Raw genomic sequence first — 5,591 nt, forward strand, 5'->3', positions numbered from 1 at the left:
GGGGGGGGCTTGTAGTCACAATTTTTAATATTTGCTTTTGTTTGATTTGACCTAATATTTGTCTTGTTGGACTTTTCCTTCAATATTGTTTTAATCAGAAATGGCTACAGTCACCTGCTAGCCACATATAAAAGCATTCGCACATGGGACCAATGATAGCATTCTAATTGAACACACGAAAGAAAGGCAGTGGTCCTCAATATTTTATCTGCAACAAACGCCGAGATTTTTTTTCACTAAGCTTTTCAAACGCTTTACACCTACATCGATACAATTTGGTTCATTTAGGTCAAGAGCTATTAAATAAAAGATTTGGAAATACCAGCCTCTGTGGTGTAGCAGTTACATGCTTTGCTGTCGCACGCAGGAGACCCCACTTCGATTCCCCGAATGGGGAGAAATAGTTATTGAGTATCTCGGTCTGGCTTCAGGGATGTTGTATCCCTTTCATCCCGGGTTGGCCCTTAAAAGTTGGAACAGAAGCTCGCCTTCTACTTGCTGTACTTTACTTTATCAGTCCTCTTGTAGATCTAGGGCGTCGAGGGGACAACGAGCTTTTTGGTCTCTAGCAAGTTTGGTGGCCTGGCTGGGTGGAATGTTGTATTATTTCAGGGTATCCTTCACACCCTCCGTCCAGGTCTTTCTTGGTCTTCCTCTTGCCTTGTACCCTGATGTTTTTCTGTAGTAGGCTTTACTGGCAAGCTGGTGAGGCGCCATACGCTTCAGATGTCCAAACCACTTGATTGTTTGCCTTCGAAGGTAGTGGAGGACAGGTGGCTGTTCCCAAGTAATGCGAAGTAATGCTGAAAGTTATGTATGTGTACCTAATATAGAAGTGAAAATATGAGACATACTGAAATCAGGGTAGCGCTTTTTCCCCCACATATTTACGTTTCGAAGGGGACAAAAAAAAGCGCTGAAATGACTAAAATTCGTCTCTCAGTGCTATTTTCTTTCGTATCTGCTAACAGGAAGTCTATTCTATCATTTTGAAAACGTGGATCGACCGAGAATTTCGTGTCTTTTCATTACTGGGTCGGAATAGATAGCAAGCCACCCGAGCTGTATTTTGCGGCTCTCGGTCCAGCGAGGCAAGGTCCGCATGCCACAAAATGGGGCTAGTGGTAGGGAAAGTGTTAAAAAAAACGAGATGGAAATGCTTGAAACATTATATTTAGACTTCTACAGGCGAGAAACGAACTCACGTCTTACGTAGGCATAAAAAAAGAACCAAAAAACAAATCTCGGTTGTTGAGACAAACAAAGTCCGTTCGTTTATCCCAGTCAAAGAGGGACTTGTCGATACCATCATAACCCGATTGGAAGGCAGGGCAAATGAATAAGGAAATAGCTTTAGTTATAGTTAGAGTTTTACGGAAATTGCAACGCAAATAGGTCGTATAAGTGCCAGGGATTAGATGTGTTACTTGAGAGTAACATACAAAGAAAAGAAAGTAGTAAAAATTTTTATAAGGATGATGTTTGATAGGAAGGAAGGAGTAAACTATACCAGAGCACCCGCCAACGACACACAAGCAAGAAAACAGAATGAGACGATACAAAAGGGTTGGATAAACATAACCCCACCTGGAGCACTTTTTAAAATCTATTTTTATGTAGGTTTTTTTTACGCCCCCATCGACGAACTTAAGACATTTAGGAGAGGGGCTTCCCAACCGGCCTGTCAGGGCCAACCCGGGCTGAGAGGAAAACAACATCCTAATAGAAAGACTGAGCTACCGGATAAAAACTTCCTCGCCACTCGGGAATCGAACTTGGATCTCCTGCGTGCGACAGCAAAGCGCCTTAACTTACACCACAGACGCCGGTACCTGGAGTACGCATACAGAAACCACTGAGATGTTTTCAAAAGCAAAAATGAAATGAGAACAGAGCAGCTTGTCAACATGATAACGGTCAGCTAAAGAAAGGACGAAAGTAAGATATACAGAAACAAGAGAGGGATAAAAAAACCTTAACAAATTGTAAGATCCATCAGGGAAGCCCTCAAAACTTTTACTAAGCTATTACATTTATCCCCCCCCCCCACCCCCTTGCTCTCCCGTCTCTATCTCTCCTCTCCCTTTCTGGAAAACCCCAACAAGAACAAGAACAAGAACAAGAGCAAAAACAGTAAAAGCTGAAGTGAGGAGGATAATAAGACAGATAATCTAGTTCAGAGCCTTCGATTATACAAGAGGTCAAATTATTTCTTTAGGCGCTTCGTTGGATCACAACCTCATCGGACTGAGATAATTGCTAGGGCAGGTTGTTATCCATTTTTCGTGGAACGATTTAGTATAGGTTCCAGGATATATCATACATTGTCAAAATGAATGAAAACAGTGAGAACTATAATATACACAGTGATGTTTGGGTTTAATACGGATAAGGGGAATCCCATCTACATAATAAAATCAGTTTAGCTGTGGTGTAAAAGCAAAGCAAACAGAAGCGAAACGGGGATAAAACAGAGTAGAATCACTCGCGAGAAGTTCGGGGGATGTCTAGCTCACCTCAAACATGTAACGCTATTAGCTAAGAAAAAGAAGAAGAAGAAGAAGAAGAAGGAGGAGGAGGAGAAGGAGAAGGAGAAGGAGAAGGAGAAGGAGAAGAAGAAGAAGAAGAAGAAGAAGAAGAAGAAGAAGAAGAAGAAGAAGAAGAAGAAGAAGAAGAAGAAGAAGAAGAAGAAGAAGAAGAAGAAGAAGAAGAAGAAGGAGAAGGAGAAGGAGAAGAAGAAGAAGAAGAAGAAGAGGAGGAGGAGGAGGAGGAGGAGGAGGAGGAGGAGGAGGAGAAGAAGAGATTGCATTTATATAGCGCGCTATCCCATAAGAGTATATTATTAAGCTCTGAGCTATAAGAAGGAAAGGTATGGCGGGAGAAAAAGGAGGGACGACAAAGCCAGCCGTCTAGGGTAGCCGATTCCCTCGCAATCAGGAAAATCAACGTTTTCAAAAACATGGCTCGTGTTTTAGTTTTAGTAAGAGTTTTACGGCACTTGCAACACACTAACGTTATTTTAGCGTCGAAGACTAGAGACGTTACAAGAGAGTAACAAACACAAAAAAGGAGGGGAGATAGAGACGATAGATTTTTTTATAGGAAAGAAGGAGCAAACCACTCCAGAGCACCCGCCAACCACCCACATGGCTCATAACAAAGCTCACTAGAAATTATTGCGACATAAAAACGATTACTCCGAGTTGGTTTTCTTTAGTTTAAGTAAGAGTTTTACGGCACTTGCAACACAATAAGGTCACATAAGAGCCGAAGAATATGTGTGTTTTACAAGAGAGTAACATACACAAAAAAGAAGGAGGAGAATAAAGGGCGATAGTCGTTTGATAGGAAAGAAGGAGCAAACCACACCAGAGCACCCACCAACCACCCAGACTCCGGGTTGTTTAGCTTTGGTTTACTGCAAGTCAGAGTGGTTACAGTTATAAGTTCGAGTAAAAAAAAGCATATCGACACAATAACAGTCATAATTTTTATTTTTTATGCAGATGTTCTTGCGTCCCCCCCCCCCCCCCAAATAGGTACAAGTTAGATCATTTAGGAGTCGGGCTTCCTATTATGCCTGTCGAGGCCATCTCGGGCTGAGCGGGAAAAACACCCTGGCAGAAAGACCGACATATTCCATAAAAGCGTCACCCAGCTCGGGAATCGAACTCTGTTTTAGTAAGAGTTTTACGGCACTTGCAACACAATAAGGTCATGTAAGTACCGAAGATTAGAGGTGTTACAAGAGTAATGAACACAAAAAGAAGGAGGAGAGATAAGGACGATAGATGTTTGATAGGAAAAAGAAGCAAACCACACCAGAGCACCCGCCAACCACCCACCCACGGAACCGAAATCTGGTCTCAAGCGTGTGACAACTAAGCACCTAACTGCTATAACCACTGACTCCGGGGCGATTATTTACCGCAAAGAGAAAGAGCAAGACAAACAAACAGCAGCACTTGAGGGACAGAAAAATTATTGGACGTACGAATAGCACCCTACAATGACCCACAGGAGTCGTTACAATAACGGCTATGCTCCTCAAAAAGGGCATCGGAAATAACTTGACTTTGAAAAATGCAGAATGGGCAGACTAAACAAAAACGCTAGCAATAATTCATATTCGACATCACACATGTTTGAGAAAAGAAAGCAACGGACGTAAATTAAAGAGAGGTTGTTAAGGCGTAGGTTAAAGGTTACAACCACCTGGTTACCGCTTAAAAGCACGATGCCCTCAGAACAAGCAAACTACAGAATAATAAATTATTTGCCATGGGTGGTAAAATAAGCATTACAAATCTTCCCATGTAAACGTATTTACTTTGAGAGTCTACATCAAACGTAGGAACAAAAGCACGTGCTCCCATATGTTAGGTGTCAAACCCTGTTAGCCACGTGAGAATATAATCCACTGTCTGTGGGCATCTGCGGCTTCTTCCAGAAATGTAGCACAGAAATCAATCCGAACATCACATTTTCATTCATAAAAAAACACCATATTTAAAATCAAATCAACGGACGATTAAGTAGCAACATTATTTAGTCAAGACATGCACGTTTCAAAAGTCTGGTCCGATTTTTTCTTGTCTCCTCATGGGAAAAAAAAAAGAAAACAGACGCGCTGTCTCGCAAAAAAATGTTGATCCTACACTGCTTCCAGTAATGTTACTCATGTTGTTGCTTTATACTGCGCGTCGCTGAGATGAGAGAGTGAGCTCTAGGGTCGTGCCCTCGCGACAATGGAATGGCACCGCGATGGGAGTGGTGCTGCTTTGCTCTCGTGTCACGCGCGCGCGCGCGGTGCGCGACACTCTCACGCTCAAGTCTGGACAAGAATTCCAATACTTCGTTGTGCGGTCGTTGGAGACAGGAGGAGCAACGAGATGATCGTTGTAGCGTTTAGCTTCCGACCTCTCTTTTTACACAAATTTGGTTTTAGTTACGACTAGATTAAGTAAGGAGAAGCACATCATCACAATAATGGCCATTTCATATAATGAGGAAAAGATGGACACACTATAAAAAGGAGAGGGGGGGCGTAGGACCTAACAATGCTGTCCTTCAACAGCCCTTACAAATTTGAAAGACGTAATTTTTACTTGTTATGTGAGTGTAATTTACCTCGTCTCTGCATGTTAACAACCACACTCCAGCAAGAGAACCACCCAGGCCAATGGACATTACCAAACGACCAAAAACTTTGCTAGAAAGATTTGAGTACCTAGAACTGCTTCTTCTGTTGAATGAATATAACAAATAGTAAGAAAACCAGTAAGCAAATCAAGCAGCGTATCTATAATTCAATCAATCACATTAGAACCAACAAATCAATCATTTGTCAAATGTATTGAAAAGACCAGTCCTTTCTACCAGTTAACTAGTCAGTCACAAACAAAGCAGTTCATCTGTTATTCTATTCACCCATCTTGTTAACCTGATAACTAACAAACAACAACAAAAAAACAAAAAACAACCCCACTGGACCCAAGATAGCAATTAAGGAACCGGACTAATCGACAAAATTGAACCTGTTTTTAAATAATGAATCGCTCAAAGGAGCTTCAGTTTCTGGACTACACTCG

At 41.8% G+C, this 5,591-nt stretch overlaps 1 long non-coding RNA gene across 1 annotated transcript in view; it reads right to left on the bottom strand.

The window, feature by feature from the left end:
* The window catches only part of LOC118477694, an 82,716-nt gene extending 77,952 nt beyond the window's left edge, over window positions 1-4,764 (bottom strand). The window contains exon 1 of the long non-coding RNA XR_004858547.1: window positions 4,331-4,764. This is a non-coding gene — a long non-coding RNA (uncharacterized LOC118477694). The remainder of the gene's footprint in view (window positions 1-4,330) is intronic.
* Window positions 4,765-5,591: the final 827 nt, after the last annotated feature.

Source organism: Aplysia californica, unplaced genomic scaffold (assembly GCF_000002075.1).
Source record: "Aplysia californica isolate F4 #8 unplaced genomic scaffold, AplCal3.0 scaffold00184, whole genome shotgun sequence".
NCBI lineage: Eukaryota > Metazoa > Mollusca > Gastropoda > Aplysiida > Aplysiidae > Aplysia > Aplysia californica.